A 17695-nucleotide genomic window follows, 5' to 3' on the forward strand; every position below is an offset into this window, starting at 1 on the left:
TATATCCAGCCTTTCTTGCCCATAAGGCTCATACTTATCCTAAGAGAATCATGACAGTAGGAAGACTTAAAAGTTAAATTGAGGGTTGGCTATTCAGAGTTCAGAGGCGGGGAAGGGTAAAAATGTGCTACAATTTTTTTTGACAAAATATTTGTAAGAAGGTCTACAAAACAGATGTACTTCTCAGTTCTGCAAATACTTTTTACTTGGTGTACTGTGTATTATCAGGAGAAGTTCCAATGAGTATGTCTACACTGGCGAATTTAGGACCTTTAATTCACCAACACTGCAACACTACCAGTAAACAATAGTAGATGTGGTATACCAACGTCTTGTCTATACTACAGCCTCTATCACTGCTATCATAAGTGAAGCTGCAACTGTGAAGAGTTACAGGTCCTAAATTTGCCAAGATAAGCTGAAGACTGGATGGCTATTGTAGGAAGTAGAGGAGGGGTGGTAAGAGGACTAGGAGAACACGCAGCAAGTTAAGGCTACTAGACTGGTCAGCCTGAAATTTCTACAGATATTATCAAACCTGAAGGACGGCTGGTAGGAAAGTAAATCTGGAGAGAGGCATAGAGGAATTTGCATGGAGGCTGGAGGTCTGGTATGGAAGAGAGTTTTAGCACTCCTGGGGGAATTCTGTGCCACTGTGCATGTGCAGAATGCATGTCCCGCATGTCCCCCACAGATTTCTTTGCTTCCCTGCAGAAAAATGACTTTCTGACAGGGAAGCAAAGTGAAGCCGCAAGAGCAATCACATATCCCTCCCTAGCAGTGCAGGTACAGCATTTCAGGCACCCAAAGTAGCCGGCAGAGAGGTAAATCACTGCAGGACTGGGGACACCCCAACCAGTGGTTCCTACCCTGAGCCAGGATCAGCTGCTAGTCCTGGCTGGGCTGGAGGCAGGAGAGGATGGGACTTCCTCTTCTGCTGCAAGGAGTGGCTGGGACTGTGTCAGACCCACCCCCAGAAAACTCCCCCAGCTCCAGGAAGCTCAGCATCCTCCCCTGCTTCCCGCCCACATCCACCCAACCCCCATGCATCCAGACCTCCCATACCCTGACACCCCTACCAAGCCTCACCTGGTAATCCAGAACCCCCTAGCCTTCCATACCTGAATCCCACCCCACTGAACCTCAACCCCTGCATCTGGAGCCCCCCTGCACCCATACCCCCTGCCTCCGGACCCCCATCCCTGCACCCAGACCACCCCCCACTCAGCTCCCTGCACTCAAACCCCCACCCTGATGCTCCACCCCCTGCACCACCCTGAGTCCCCACATCCAGACCCCCATGCCACTGACCCCCAACTAGCTGCATCCAGACCCCCACCCCGCCAGTGCCACTCCCCCAGCACCCAGACCCCCCTCCTGAGACCCCACACCCAGACCCCTCTGCTGAGCCCCAACCACCTTCACCTGGAAGCCCCTGCAGAGTCCCATTGCCTCTGCACCTGGAACCCACCCCCCCAACGAGCCTCTGTGCATCTAGACCCCCACACACCTAGAACCCCCAGCTGCCTGCACCCAGATTGTCCCATACAGAATCCTCTCACCCCACACCTGGATTCCTCCACACTGAGCCCTTCCACACTTGGATCCTGCCTGGTTGAGCATGCCTGCCCCACACCTGGTATGCCTGGTGCAGTGGGGCAGGGCCCAGGGTGTTTCTGGGGCAGGACCAGGCCTTGTGCTGTGTCAGGTTCGGGTGCAGCCTGACCACTGAGTCCATGTTCCAGGGATGGGGGCGCTGCAAGGTGATTTCCCACCTTCGTGCAGCCAATGGCCTGTGCTCCCCACTGTCCTGCTGGAGCCTCTGCATTTATTTATTGACAAATAAAACTTGCATAGTTTTGCAGAATTTTTAAATATTGTGTACAGAATTTTTAATTTTTTGGCACAGAATTTTTAAATTTTTGGCACAAATTGCCCTCAGGAGTAGATCAGATAGAAATACAAGCTGGGCAAGGCACAGCTCAAATTGTGCGGGAGGGAAATCCCCCAAGCTCCACCCACAACCCAAATTCTGCCCATTTGGGATACCAAAATGAGATGCCACTCACAATAGATTGCACAGGTGTTCAAATCTGATCATACATGTTCTGCTGGGCTCCTCAGGCTTGGCACCCTTCAGTGGGATTTGGATACACCCACTGGATTATTAAGGTACAGGAACAATAGACAAGCATCTAAGGCCCTGGCTCCAAGTGTTACGTGATAATGACAGAATCTCGATGTTCATTACAAGCAAAAGTCTCTAACCTTCATGGTTGTGAAAAAAATCTTAAAAACATGAGCCAAGGTTAATTGATGCAATAATGTGCATCTGAGTCTGCAGACAGCATCCAGCAAAGGCAGCCATTATAGCCAGAGAGGAAGCTGCTTGACCTGACATTCACCATCCATAGCAGACCAAACACCTGCTGATCTAGGGGGACCTGGCCTGGTCAAGGTGAGAATTTGGGGATTGGCTGTCCCTTGGCAGCTCAGAGACACCCCACCCCACCCCCGGCTCTGTTCTTCCCTCTGACCTTTAGCTTCACTGGTCAAATTGAGGGGTGGAAAGCGGTGATACTCTCCCAAATGCCTCCCACTTGTGACACCAGAATGGACATCACTCACTGTAAATTGCACAGATCTTCATAATATGATCATCCCTTTCCTTTTTTATGCTGTGATCAGCAGTTAAGTAGTTAACAATTTTGATATTTAAATCATTGTAATTGTACAATATTTGACTCAATACCCCATTGAGATCAATCGAAGTAGTTAAGAAATCAAGACATCTTCCATTGGTTTCTATTTGTGCAGATCTGTTCAGTTATAAGTAATAATGAGAATAACTTTTTTTAATGTAAGTTTCACTGGTTAGCTTAGATTTGAGATATAGTGAGATACGCGTGAATGATTGTATTTATAAGTGTCTTGGAGATCTAAATGCTTGTTAGAGAGAGCCAAAAAAATCCAAAGAGAACAAAATTTCAGGAAGTGTTTATTTTTTTAAAGTTTCAAATGGAAGTTTCTGTCTTTATATGAAATAATCTAGAAAATTCAAGTAGGATGTTAGTCTATGGCCCTGATTTTGCAAAAACTTATACAGAAAGTATATGATTACTAAAGTCAATGGGACTACTAACAGTGCATAACATTAGCTATGTGCCTAAAATCTTTACAGGATAGGGGCCTAAGTGTGTTAAGTATGGAGTCTAAATCTGAGGGCAATGATTAGATATTAGGGTATACAAAATCTCACTTTAGCTACAATCTTGGTGAAACCTTAACTATGAAGTTTTGATTGACAACATCATAATTCACACTACAGACCAGAACAATTACAACCTGTTGTGTAGGCTGTCCGATCTCCATGGTACACCTTTTCCTTATATACTGTTTTTGCATTATAGTTAAAAAATGATTATTCATAGAAAAATTATATCTAGAATGTTTTGACTATGAATCAGTGTGTATAAACTAAACACATACAGTATAGACAGTACTATAGTTTTTCTTTCACTGCTTTCATTGAAAATGAAATTTTTGATACTTTATCAGTTCAAAGGTAATTTTTTTGAAAGTTTGATTTTCACTAATCTTTTAGTAAATTAAGGGTAAAATATATATGTATCTTTATTGCTATGAAGTGATTAATTAATTATTTTTGAACACAATTTAAAATAGCTAAACTTTACAAGATGAAGTTTTTCAGGCAGCTAGTGCTTATTGCGAACTTGTTTCAAAGATAATTTGAGGGAAAGGATATAAAAATTTAAAAATCACTTTTGTAATATATTATATAACATTTCCACTAATTTGAAGGACAATGTAATAAATTAAACACAGAATATCAATGTATGCAATGTTGTTGTAGTCATGTTGGTCCCAGGATATCAGAGAGACAACGTAGGTGAGGTAATATCTTTAATTGGGCCAACTTCTGTTGGTGAAAGAGACAAGCTTTCGAGCTTACACAGAGCTCTTCTTCATGTCTCTCTACATAATGGTAATGTGAGTTATGTGATTATTTATGTGTTATTTTTGCACTGCCATTTCACTGTGAAGTTCCAGAACTGCATCGTTTTGACCATACAGCTCTAGAAGTGTGCAGTGAAATCAATAGAAATATTAGGCCCTCAGCTTACAAACCTTTATACCTGTGAATAGTTTTGCTGAGCTTAATGGACTCACTCACATACATGAAGGGAAAGATTTTCAAAGATTATAAAAGTCAATGGGAGTATGGCACCTAACTCCCACTTGTGCCTTTTTGAAAATCTGCCCCAAAGTTAGGTATGTAAACAAGCGTTTGCAGGATCAGGGCCTTGTTTACTTAATCTTTTTTCTTAAGAAAAGAAAAGAAGTTACATGAAATATCTTACAATAATTTTACATTAAGGTTATAATTTTAGGCCCGGCCCCTGACACTGCAAGCTACTCTGCACTGGTGCAATGGATGGGTTCTGTTCAAGCACAGGGGTCCCTCAGAGGAGATGGTCCTTAAGCAGTTAAAAGCCAAGTGTAGTATAGTGGTTTGAACAGGAGACTAAAAGCCAAGCCTGACTTCTTATCCTTCTGCCTCCACAGCCCTAAGTCACAACCTCCATCTCAGTTTCCACATCTGTAAAATGGGGATAGTGATACACCAAACTAGCAGGTGGGTTACCATGATTAGTCAATGTTTATGAAGTGGCTTGATGATGAAAGAGTCTATATACATTGCTAAGCCTTGCTAAATGCCAAAGCTAACACTTTCAAAGGAAATCTTCATTTGCCAACACTGAAGGTAGGCAGTCTGTCCAGTGGCTAGTTATATACTCTGGGCCCAACGGTGCCCTCAGACGGGCCCACACAGCTGCAGTCCACTTCAGGGAGAGCTGCCTAGCTGCGTCTGGGGCAGAATCGGGCGCTGATGTAAACTGACTTGTGGGAGCTGCTGTGGCCGAGGCAGAATCGGGCCCCGCAGGCTACAGCTGTGCCATGGGGGAGAGTTAGTCTGAGCGCCTCAAACTTTTTCTGCGTGGCCTGACTCGGAGGTGGGGGGTGGGGGTGAGGGGGGGGGTCGGGCTGTAACGCGAGCGCTGCACTGGCAATGGGCTTGGGGATGGACTGGGTTATTATCGGGTGCGCTTAAGTTTCTCGATGTTGCTCTCCTCCCCTCCCCCCTTTTCCTCTCTCTGAATCTCCCTCCCCCCTCCCCCCTGTCTCGACCGCCTCCCCCCCTTTACCTTGACAAGTCCATGGGGCTGATGGTGAATGACTGTCTCTCTCCCCAGGGTCTGGGGCTCTGGGTGACATTCCCCCCTCCTCCCCCCCCCGAGTGGCGGTTGGGTTGCTAGTGCGGGCGCGCGCGCTAGCGGGGAGGGGGAGGGGTGCTATTGACAGCAGCGCCGTGTCCGTAGCGCTGCCTCAGCGCGAGCGGCTCTCCCCCTCGCTCCCCCCTCCCATTCCCGGCATGCCCTAGGGCAGCGGGGCTGGCTCTAACGAATTTGAATGAAGAGCCCTGCGCTTTCGGCGCCATTTTCGAGTGATGCCCGATTGCATCGCTGCCGTGGGGGAGCCGGAGCTGGCGGGGCCGCTGGGCTGGGCGCAGACCGCCGCCAAAAATACCCGCGGCCCGAGGAGGCGCCCGCACAGGCGGTAAGAGCCGGAGGGAGCGGCCGCGGGGGGAGGGTGTTGTCCGGTTAACGGGGTCGACCCGTGTCCCGCCTCCGGGAAAAATCCACCCGAAGCCCTGTCGGGGAGCGAGCAGTGGGGATCCCGGCCCCGGAGGCAGCCGGGGGGTGAGCAGGGCGGCGGTCGCGGCGCCCCCTCAGCGTCTCTGTCACTGTCAGTCTCCAGCCTGGGAGGATCGGGGCCCGAAGCGGCCGCCTCTCTCAGGTAGCCCCCGCCCCAGGGCGACTGAAGGGAGCATCTCCCGGGCAGAGACCCTGTCTGCGATAGCGCTCGTGCTCCCCCTCCCCCGCCCGCCCGCCCGCTTTCCGGAGCGACTCAGCCCCAAGCAGAGATGGGCAGGGAAGTTAGAGGCAGGCTGGGGACCCGGAGCACCCCGAGCGGAGGGCGCCTTCCCAGCTCCCGTTGGGCGCCCCTCGGCCGCGGCGTGACATGACAGGCTGTGTTCCCCGTGGCCGTGGGCGTTGCGGGGCACACGGGAGCGGACTCGGGGTACAGCGATTGCCGGTTCCCCTGTTCTGCAGCAGCCAGCAGGGCTCCCCGCTCCCAGCCTCCCTCTTGCCTCCCGCCCCCCCCTCCCCGGGTTTGTAACCTGGATTAGGGCCCCCCGAATAGCCCCTTCGCCCCCCCCTCCTCCCCCGGCTCCTTTCGATGAAGGCAGGTTGACTCCTCTGTCTCGGAGCTCTCTCAGCCTCGCACTTTTTCAGATCATAATTTCCCGTGTCACGATCTCGAAGCCGCCTTTAGCAGAGACCTGGGTGACGGTTGTGCTGCCGCACGCTATCGCATTTATCCTCTCCGGCCCTTTGGCTAATAACGAAGGACCAACGCGCTTTTAATCGTATATTGCCATGGCTAATTGTTTTTAACATTTACACGCGAGTTTCCCGAGCTCAAAGGGAAAACGTAATTTGGGGCCGTTTGAATCGTACCAGTTATTTGTAGATGCTTTTCGCCTTCTCCTCCTCCATCCCCCCAAAATGAGTAAATATCGTCCCCACAGACAGCGTAGCCTAATACTGTGATTAGAAGTGGCCATTCACCATCTCTTCTCCGCCTACTAAATTCTCCGTCTCTGTCACCCGGGTCGCTATTTGTCATTGGCTTAGCTGTTTTTTTGGTGGCTGTTTCTATGTCAGTTCTCGGTGGGCAGCAGTTCTCGGTCTCCCCTAGGTTGTGTGTATTTGTGCTTATGGTGATATGTAATGGGCTCACTCTCGCAGTGTATGTGATGAGCGATTACCCCGTTGCATACACATAATATGTGACACTCTGTGCCTTTTCCTCCACGACGCTATTTAACCCTCTCGGGACTGGTTTTGGCGTGGGCGCTCACGCTTCATAGTTGCGCACACACAAGAAAGACATCTTTTTGTTGCAGCAGTTACTTGGTGGGAGTGAGTGGGGGATAATAATATACAGGGGGCAGATAAGCTAACATACAGCACTGCAAGCTCAGAAACAGGCAGACCATCTGGCTCCTTCCCAGTTATAATTTCTAGCGCTACTTTTATTCTTCTGCCTACTTCCCTATTCGCTTTCGGCTGACAGAACCTTTCTCAGATGCAGGAAAACGTATGAATACTTCCCCGAATCCTGCTAGATCTTAGGGCACCACTCTGCTTTCCTTGTGCACCCAGAACTCCCATTGAATCCCTGGGAGTGTTGGGTGCGCAGTGAATTCAGGATCGGGCCCTCATTTATGTGCCACTTCAGAAAATACTGGACCGAGTATACGGTCCCCCTGATTGGCTGCATGAACGCATTACTGGGGCTTGAAGGTTGGACTGGGTCATAGGATTTCTCCGCTTCTCTCGCTCTGCCCCCCGCGCGCATCTATCCACTCTGGTTAACGACAGGAGTGTGTGCGTTTTACTTAGCACCCTCTGCTCCGAAAATAATGAGTTAACAGAGTAACGTAGGAGGAGGGACGTACAGAAGAGTTGGGGTGCAGAAGTGCTGTACAAAGGATTTCTATGTACATGGCTGAAGGCTTGTAGCCTTAAAGTGAAATACAAAACTTAGCATGTTAGCTGGATTCAAGGTATTTTCTGTGTAAGGCAGAAATACAATAGTTTAAGAACACATTCTTATTGTGAACCCTGGGGTTTTCTCGGTTTTTAAATCCAGTTTTCAAATCAGACTATTCAGTCTATTTATTCAGCTACAGTTACTCTCAGTTTGTCCCTAGTTTATCATTAAATCCTCATAGCTAGAAATTTAAATTTAATCTGTTCAATTGTGATGCTAATAATACCTTATTACATTTTAGCATTTATTTCTTTGGAGGTATATGATTACTACTTAACTGTTTTAAGAAACATTTTTAATACTTTGTGTGGGAATGTGCACAAAGCTGTTTCTTTGTAGCTGAGTGTATACTTTTTAAAATATCAGTATTTGAACAGATTTACACTATTCAGCAATGGAAGTAAAATTTATAAACACTGACTTTCACTTTCAAGGAAATAACTGTCCTGACTCATAGTTAATTTAGAAAACAGAACAGGTAAGTATTGTACAGGTGCGTATGTTTTATTTCTCTGACATTCAAGTACAAAGCATACATATTATGCTTTGTAATAGTCTTCTATAATTAAAATGTTTGTACTTATTAGATATTTAACTACATCAAACAATTATTTCTTTTTAGCTTAATTTTTATTTCAGAACTTTACCATTTCCATTTTTATAATGATATAAAAGTGGGTGTGGCTAAAAAGAAAGCAGTAGGCAATCTGATATCATTATACAGTGCACATTTATGTAATTTATATAGGTTTCCTGATACTTGATTTACTCATTTGATGTATTTGAGAAATTCACTTAGTTTAAATTGAATCTCATAGGACTGCTTGCATTTTTCACCTTAGTTAAAATGTCAAACATTAACTGAGGTTTACTTGGCCTTAGAAAAGATTAATTTGATATTTCCTCTAAATATATTTGTAGCTCTAATAAACATGTATTTACACTAGACCCATAAATGAAAGTTATAGTTATGTACTTGTGATCCGATTATTGCTTATAATTTTGTCATGAAACATAATTAGTATCCTCTTCATAAATTTGTTTCTATTAAGCCTGTTCAGTTATTTTGGCTCTCAGAAAAACTTTTCAAATAGGTTACAGTTGTCCTGTTAAAAGCTAGAGTTGCACTGAAACTTCCCAAGAGGTACAGGGTGTTTTTGGTTTTGTTTTTCATTTGATTGTTTTTTGCAAGTGTAAATCTACTGAAGATTGAAGAAACTTTTTTTTAATAAATAAAAATTTATTTCCTAGTAATTTTGAATTACGTGGGTAGCTTTTACTGATATTGTGTTGTATTGCATTGGAAATGTATTGTAGCAACATTTTGAGATAGAATATTTTAGTTAGTTAGATATTAAAGTTAGAATATACCATCTGTCCTTTTTTTTCTTTCTTTTTTCTTTTTTTTTTTTAGCTTAATGGAATCAAGACTTCTTACTGTTCCATGTGAAATACAAAGCTATAGAGGAAAACTTATTTCTAAACTTAATAGTTTTAATTTCCTTAAGTTAACTGTTACTTTCTGTATCAGAATTTGTAGTTACATATTGCTTGAACTTATACACGGTACCTACCTATAGGTACACTCCTCAGGGAAAATTTACGTTACCCATATTGGATGTCATATGGCTGTTCTAACAGGTGTATCAAAAAAAATTCTGGAGTGTTTAGTGTGTATATATACACACACTTCCTATTTTTATGTACAGAATAGTAATGTAACTGCCCGTTTTTGTAACAACTTACTATTTTTTAATATTTGAGATAGGAAATATTCAACTATATTTAAAAGGAACTGAGAAATTTAAAGTTATAGTCTCTGTATATGCTGGAGGTTTTTGCTTTCTTAGATACAGGGGTTTTTTCCAAAGCCAATTACTAATCATTTCAGTAATTACATTCATTACTCATTTTATCACAAATTGTCAAAAGTAGAGCATCTTAGACTTATTCTGGCTATCTGTGGAAGCTATAGGGAATAAAATTCAGGGTTTTATGTCCAAATTGAAATGAATATTTGATAGTAAAATTTTTAAAAACAGAAAATCGCTTATTTTTAAAGTATATAAATATATTTTGGATATATTCTCTATGCATATATTTGCAAGTTCTTTATAGCCAATATCTTGCGCTAGAACCAGTGGTCAGGAAAAAAAATACTACCTTTCCTATTAACAATATTAATTTTTTGTTTGGACCAAGCTGTACAAAATCACTTTATATTTTATACACAGTATATTACATTTCTGTGATTCTTTACACACTACTTCAGTTTAGAAGTAAGTTGTTTAAGTTTTGACTCAGCTAGTAATACATTTTTAAGATAGATATAATAGTAAAGTATCTACAGATATTGAGGGAAAGGTGAGACAAATAACAGGGATATGAAAGTTGTCTAAATTTAAACCTAAATGAAAAAGTCGGTTTGCAATTTTATTTATTTTGTGAATTATTGGCACTTGCTCTATAGAATTGCTGAATAGTCACTGTTTTAGTACCAATCAAACTTGAACTTCTTTTCTTTAACACTATGTTATCATGAAAATATTTTCATAATTTTGTGTGGTACACTATATTTCTGAGATGGTAAGAATTGGCTTAGTTTAAACCTTCTGTCTTTGTTTTAATATAACTTAAATCAATGCCTGTATTGATTTGTTTAACCCTTTATTGTAATTTTTTTTTAAAAAAAGTCTAATTCTGCTAAAAGAAACATTTGGGTAGGTCTATACCTTAGAGATTTAATGAGTCCATAATTCTGAGAAATAATTTAGTTCTCAGCTTCATTTATTTTTGTATGACGACTTCCATCAGTCTTGCATGAAGATTGAAGGTGGATAATGTAACTTCACTTCTAATTCAGTTATGTTGTAAGTTTGACTGTTTTTTAATTGACTAGTATTTGTGTCTAATTGGAGTTCACTGTAGTTGTACCTTTAAAAGCTAGTTTCTATTTGTGGAAAGTAATAGACTTCAAAATCTTTCTTTAATTCTGAACAGTCTTTTAAAAATTTTAGCAGTTCAGAATATCTAGAGTACAAGTATGTCCCCATTTATTATTGTGTATACACACAAATGTTGTATAAATATAAGTATATAGCTTTTACTAAACACTAAAGCATTTCCAAAGAAGACTTATTCAAAATCAAGATATAATCTCCATTTTACCTGAAACTGAAAAAAATAGCAATGCCTTTCAGTGGTCTTTATTAATGTCTAAAGGAACCCACTACTGAAAGTGGCAAAAATATATATATTCAGCTATTTAGTTTCTAAAGGCTCGTCAGTGTACCCACTGTAAATATAGATTATTAATAACTTTGAGAATTGAGTCAAAAATTGAGTCAAAAACACTAATGTGTTTATCTAATAAGAAATGTCCAGTTGGGTTAAGATTTGGACTTAGAAAAATATCTTGATCATGATTTTAAATTTCTTTTGTGATAATAGGAATATGTTTAGCTTCAAACTTAACATTTAACATATTAAAAGATTATATTACTATAATTTTTTTTAGAAAAAAATCAACAAAAGAAATATTTTATTGGCTGGATATTTTTTCCAAATTATTTGTGCTTGAAGGGTAGGAGTAGAGAAGATGTACTGGGGAAGAGGAATAAAGGTAAAGAAAAATACATTTTTACAATAAGAGGAAGTTAACCTTATTTAAGATACTACCATTTTCTTTAATAAAACTTGAAAATAAAGTTAAGGAGTAAAGAGCAAATATATTGAAAATATTTGTAAACAGGTGACCAGATGTAATCATCTGCTGCTTGTTTAATAGACATAGTCAGGATGTACCTTGTTGTAGCACCTATAGTACAAAAGCTAAAGAAATCTGAGAATTTGGCTATATTATTTCACTGTTTCTTCCTGTAAATATTTGAAGTGACCATCTTTATCAGGTTTTTGCCTTGTTTTTAATCCAACAAATTCCATGGTCAGATTTCCATCCCCCCTTCATCCCCCCCAAAATGTGTGTGACTGCAATACTATACAATTCCATTAGATGTTATAGAGTAACTTATTGTGTTTATACAATTCCTCCTTGTTAAAAATGTTGATTGTACTGCTGGTGTCTTGAAAAAAGTTGGCTAAAAACTGTTTTAAAGAAAGCAGTACATGCTAAACACTACTTGATAAAAGTCAGTAGCGGATTTCAGGAAGTATCACAGCGCACACGTTAATTGTTAAATGTTTATAGTTAACTGTTTAATTCTTTTTCTCCCCTCCCACTCATTCTCCCCCTTACTTCCCACAAGAATACATTATAGGGAGAATGAAAGCAGAAACATACTAATCTGATTTGTTTCAGGAGGCTACTGATAATAAAGAAGCATATCACAGGTGTTCCTAATCAAGTCAGTTTGGCTGGTTTTTTTTTTTTTAGGTGTTTTTAAAATTAGGGTTTTCCTTAACATGGACAAAGTGAGGGTCAACTTGATGACCTACATCTATGTTTGGGGATCAACCATGAAACTGTGGGTGTCGGAAATATGTTATAATACATGACATTTTTATTGCAGGTTTTGACCTTTCAATGGAGAACTGATTCTGGAGAACAACTTACTTCTGTGATTGAAAAATTCTCTCTGGAAAGCTGATGGAGCATGAGAATGGTATATATCATATTAACATTTCACATATTTCAGATGCTCTTTATTTTTAAAAATGCGTGTAGTAATAGGACTTCTTTGGTTTATACATAGTGAGACTGTTATACTGGGTTAAAGATTTTCTGTTTGCTGAAGTTATTCTTCTTCACATTCGCTCTGTTAAGTTTTAAGACTAAATAAAAAAACAGTCTCCATTTCCCTCTGAAGACAGTCTGTGTGTTAAGTGGCCAAAATATGTACAAAAAGCTGAGCTTGCAACAGCCTTGCTTATTGGAGTTACATAAATTCTCCATATAGTGTTGTCCTCATATTCTTGTATTGGGAATTATTACTGCTAATGCAAAATAATAATAGTAATGGTTAATACAATAGTTATTTTTAAGTAATTTTATTCTGTTGTCAATAGTGTGTGTGAAAGAGAAGAATGGAGACCTATCTGAGTGCATTTAAATGTACTGTACAAAGTTATTTTTTTAAAGTTATTAATAACTAGCCACTTCTCAATTAAAGCAGTATAGAATTTGCAAAACTGGTTTTCAAACCCCACCTATATAAAGAGTTATCAGAAATTTCATTTATCTTGCAGCCTATCAATAAATATTTAAGTATTATACAGTAAAACAATGAATAATATAAAAATAATAAACATAGAATATACAATACTCATCTTGCAAGTCCTGCTTTGCACTAAGTGGTAATTTGGTTGAAACTGAGAAATCCACTCAAAGTAATCAAGACCTCTCTACTTGTATATGAATAATCTCAGCTAACCATTAAAATAAACAACAGAAATTTAAAAAGTAATTGCACTAAGATCAAACAAATTTATATTTAAACATTAAACAGAGTACTAGAAATTTTAAGACTTTATCTCTGTCATAAAATGCATTGTGGCAAAAACTAATTTTATGAACATATTGTGTGTGACATTAGCAATTTTAGTATTCAGCTGGTATAGAGCTTTTAGCCTTAATCAAATCTTACTGCCTTTTTAAATGTGTATATATCTTTGCAGAAAATAATTGTATCAAAATGTAAGATATAAACTTTTCTTTTAAAAGCTGCAATAAGCCCAAACAATTGCTGACTGTACCTGAAAAAGCTCTAGCACATCCATAGATGTGTAAAATGTATTTATCCTTACTTCAGTAGCTAATTTCAAATCTGGTTGAAGGATTGCAAGTGGTCAGCAATAATACACTTTTTATTGTAACAGTATTTTAGGAAATATTTTTTTCTTAAAGAATGTATGGGAAATATTCTACATAGTATGACAATTTCGTAGGTACTGAAAGCCTTCTAGATAAAATTAACGTCTGAAAACCAAAACTTTGAGTACACACAAAATATAAAATGTAAATAAATTTGGACTAGAGCATGACTTTATATTTTGATAAACCTTACATCTTGCCTTTATTTTATTGTAAATAGGTAGTGAATTTTTTTAATCTCTATTAGAATAAAATAAACCCCCCCAGATTTACTATTTTATTGGGATTGTTGTTAATACTCCTGTTTGGGATAATTTGCATAACATGCAAAGTTTTTAAACTTCAGAAGCTGTTCAGAACCTCTGATTTTGATTCAGTGGGTACTATTCAGTTATGAATAATTTGAGTTTCCAGTTCTCTAAGAATATAAGGACTTTGCATTCATTTTAATAATTTTGTTTGTGCTCATATTTTTCTGTGCAAAAGCTATTACAATATTGTTAATGAAAATCAGAATTATATTGGTAGGCAAATGTATTTAAAATTCCCTTGTTACAAATTTAAAAGGTGAAAATTTGATGAGGTATTCTTCAGTCTGAGTAACGTTAAGGGTATTTCTAATGTAATATTTTGAAGGAAAGTATACTGTCTAGATTTTAACTACAAGTCTAAAGGATTATTGTAAATTTAGGGCCTAATGCTGCAAACTGTTAGACACACAAATAGTGCTAAAGACTGCAATGAGTAAAAATTTGCAGGATCATGGCCTTAGTTGTTGCAATCCTTTTGTTTTTTAATATTTGTTCAAAATATTTGATTGCCTTAAACTGATAGTTTTGGGATTTAGTAATATTTTGGGGGACTTGCCTCAAAATGAGGAATTAAAATGTGTACCAACACACTTACTCAGAAAGCTTATTAACTTACAAGCTCAAATATCACACAGGAGTGCTACTGTAAAGAAAGTTGTCAATTTTCATTATAAAATCCACTTTTCAGCTCTTGATTTGTTCTAGAAATTTTCCATACTGAAACTTGGTCTATATAATTTACAGCCCAAAAGAGAGTATAGTGACTGTCTAGAGGGATGTAAGGTGTGTTTTTTCTCACACTTAAGTTTGACTGCTGCAATCCTTACTTAGGCAACACTCCTGTTGACTGCATTGGGAGTTTTGCCTGAATAAGGACTGCAGTGTTGGGGCCTTTAAAAACAATTGGTGTGAGCATTTAAACATTACAATTTATATTTAACTTTTTTAATTAGTCTTAATTATCTAACAGTAATTGAAGGTGAAAGGAATAAAAATGCACAAGATTTACTTTTTTACAAACCTACATATGTGTAACATTTTGTGATCATTTTTATTATTCCTCCTGTAGGTGTGTACACAAAATTATACGGACATGTTGACTAAATAATAGTTTTGAGAGCTGACAACACATGCTCATATAATAGATCATAACTCCTTAAAAGATTACTATGTCAATTCTCCTATGCTTTCTTTATCATCTTCTCTTGCTTTTCTAAGTCAATTGAAATGGATAGCTGCATATCTACTTCATGCAAATTATTTAACTTGTGTCTAGTTATTACAACACATGTAAAATCACCCATTGTCTGAAAACTCTATGATATCTTAGGCAAGGTCATTTAAAATTTTGGAATCCTTCATAACTGCATTTCCTGACTTTTGTTGATTTAAACTAAATCCAGCCTTAACATAAAAAAGCCTGCATTAAAATGTTATCAGAGTTAAATAAGCATTTCACTTTTATTCTACCAGTCATTTAGTAAGACATCTGTGTAACAAGGATTTGAGACTGGTCCACTTAATTTTTCCTTACCTATGGATAAAACATTGTTTTCATGAGACCTAATTTTTAAGAAGCAACAAACTACGTACAGATAATCTTTAGCAATAATGATTAAAACTAAATGATATTTAAATATATTTTCTTTTACCCAAAAACATGTGCCTAAATGTGGATGGGGGGATTTATTTATTTATTTATTTACCATTTGAACAAAAAGTTTGTTAGAAGTGCCTCCAAATCAATAAATTAAAACTGCATTTGAGGTTTTCTATACAATAAAAAGAAAAGGAGTACTTGTGGCACCTTAGAGACTAACAAATTTATTTGAGCATAAGCTTTCGTGAGCGATGAAGTGAGCTGTAGCTCACAGAAGCTTATGCTCAAATAAATTTGTTAGTCTCTAAGGTGCCACAAGTACTCCTTTTCTTTTTGCGAATACAGACTAACACGGCTGCTACTCTGAAACCTGTCTATAATCATAGTTCACTTACTCAACTGTTCACCCTACTGCACTAATTTTTTATTTAATCTACCTTGTTTTGAGTTGACTATCTTGTCAAGTGTTCATATAATAATTTGGAGGGGAAGCAGTGTATTTGGAGGTGTGGTTGCTGATTGACTGATCTATTTAATGTCTTAGTAATCCTCTATTAGCAAACATACTAACTTCTGAGTTTATTTGAATTAATAGTTGAGTATTCACTGCAAGCATTTTCTGAAGTGAAAAATCTGAATAACTTACATATTCTCTGGGTGTATTTCTCTGGTGTATTTCTTTAATATTTTTATGGCAATATTTTATGAGAAAATTATTTCACAACTAAAGTATTGTAAGAGGGGAATGTCTCATTCTCTCGGGTATGCTATTTTTAAAAAATAAGAGACTCAACTTTTCTGTGAAATGCAATTTAACATTTAGTCATATGTAAAATATTTACACCATTGCCTTAATACCTTAACCTTTGAGTTTGCCTTTATTTCTTTATGGTAGTAAATGCTTTGTTTTCAAATCTTCAAAACAAAGTCTTCTTGCTTCACCCTGCCACTCACACCAATCCCACTTTTTTATTAAATATTGTTTTGCTTAGGGGGAAATGACTGGGTCTAAATAATGATAATTAACATTAATTTAAAGAGATTTTCTGTGAAAATAGTGTTATACTCAGCATTTTGTGGTCTTTACATCTTTAATTGTTTTTATTTTCTATTTTAAAAAATGCATAGAGCTTGCATTTAATACTTCATAATATATCTAAAATGGGTTAAATTATCCCCTATGTGGGGGAAATTTGCAGTAGGATGGGAAATCCTAGGTTATGATTTGGAACTTGTGCTGGTCACCTTCTGGGGCAAAATTGGCCTTTGGTAGATTGGGCAGGGGGTGTGATCTCCAGGCTGTTAGCACAAAGAGAGTAGCACAGCACTCCCAAGCACCCATAAATGTAAGCTACCCCAAACATCTGCCAGGAGTGGGGGGATTAGAAGAAGGCCTGCTGTCCCTCATGGCACCATTTCTTCCTGATAGGAACCCTCACCTGTAATTGGCTCAAAATACACATGTAGAGAATTCACATCGTAAAAGAGGGTTCTTTGCAACTTAATGTTTACTCTGTTAGTATTATCTTGTACAGGCGAAACCCTGATGAACAGAAAGATTCTCCACCATCTCCTATTTTTCACCAGTATTTGTGCAGATCCTCTCCATGAGCCCATCCTAACATGTTTTGGCCCAAAGGTGGGAAGAATATTAATTAGGAGACATCATCTTTGGTCACACAGCTGCTTTTTAAACAAAGGGCCACTTTCTGATCTTCATTATATATGCATATATCTCAATTTAATGTGGATTGTATGCAAGGATTATTAAATATATGTTCTCCCTACTTCAGTTAGTAAAACTGTAGATTTGATTAAAAAATGGAATTTAAATCTTTGCTCACTTCAATAGTGCATACAAATATAATCTGAAATATGACCACAGGGAAATGCCTATTCTTTCTCAGTATCATAGTAAGGTTTAAAATCTGGGTCTTAGTTTGCGAGAGTGCTTGTTTTGCATCTAGTTTATAAGTTGGAGAATTTTGAACTATCAGTCAGAGAATAATTTCTTCTAGAGCATTAGGTTTCAAAAGAGTTCTGTATGTCTTTAAAGCAGTAACTTTCCCTAGATTTGTAATTAAGGTCTTGATGTCAGCTATAACCTTGCAGTCATAGTGACTTGGCTATCAGTATTTTATATTTATATCTAAAATTGATACCTTTGCTAACTCACCATAAGAAATGTATGCCAATGCTAAATACTTGATTTAACAAGTACAAGAACCTTCATAATAAATATTTTCCTTG

General features: G+C 38.7%; 2 long non-coding RNA genes across 17 annotated transcripts in view; one reads left to right on the forward strand and one right to left on the reverse strand.

Annotated features, from left to right (window-relative positions):
* Positions 1–5439, reverse strand: part of LOC144930561 (uncharacterized) — a 38945-nt gene extending 33506 nt beyond the window's left edge. Inside the window, exon 1 of the long non-coding RNA XR_013635831.1 lies at positions 5229–5439. This is a non-coding gene — a long non-coding RNA (uncharacterized LOC144930561). The remainder of the gene's footprint in view (positions 1–5228) is intronic.
* LOC144930557 (uncharacterized) overlaps positions 1–17695 on the forward strand; it is a 66482-nt gene that overhangs the window by 36529 nt on the left and 12258 nt on the right. For 11 of the 16 annotated variants that reach the window (XR_013635815.1, XR_013635817.1, XR_013635819.1 and 8 more), the window contains 2 exons: positions 4588–4657; positions 12234–12326. This is a non-coding gene — a long non-coding RNA (uncharacterized LOC144930557). Of the gene's footprint in view, positions 1–4587; positions 4658–8138; positions 8183–12233; positions 12328–16980; positions 17073–17695 lie in introns of those variants that run through there. The other 5 variants (XR_013635827.1, XR_013635811.1, XR_013635826.1 and 2 more) reach the window with 5 other exon arrangements.

The sequence above is a fragment of the Lepidochelys kempii genome, chromosome 1 (genome assembly GCF_965140285.1).
Source record: "Lepidochelys kempii isolate rLepKem1 chromosome 1, rLepKem1.hap1, whole genome shotgun sequence".
In the NCBI taxonomy this organism is placed as follows: Eukaryota; Metazoa; Chordata; order Testudines; family Cheloniidae; genus Lepidochelys; species Lepidochelys kempii.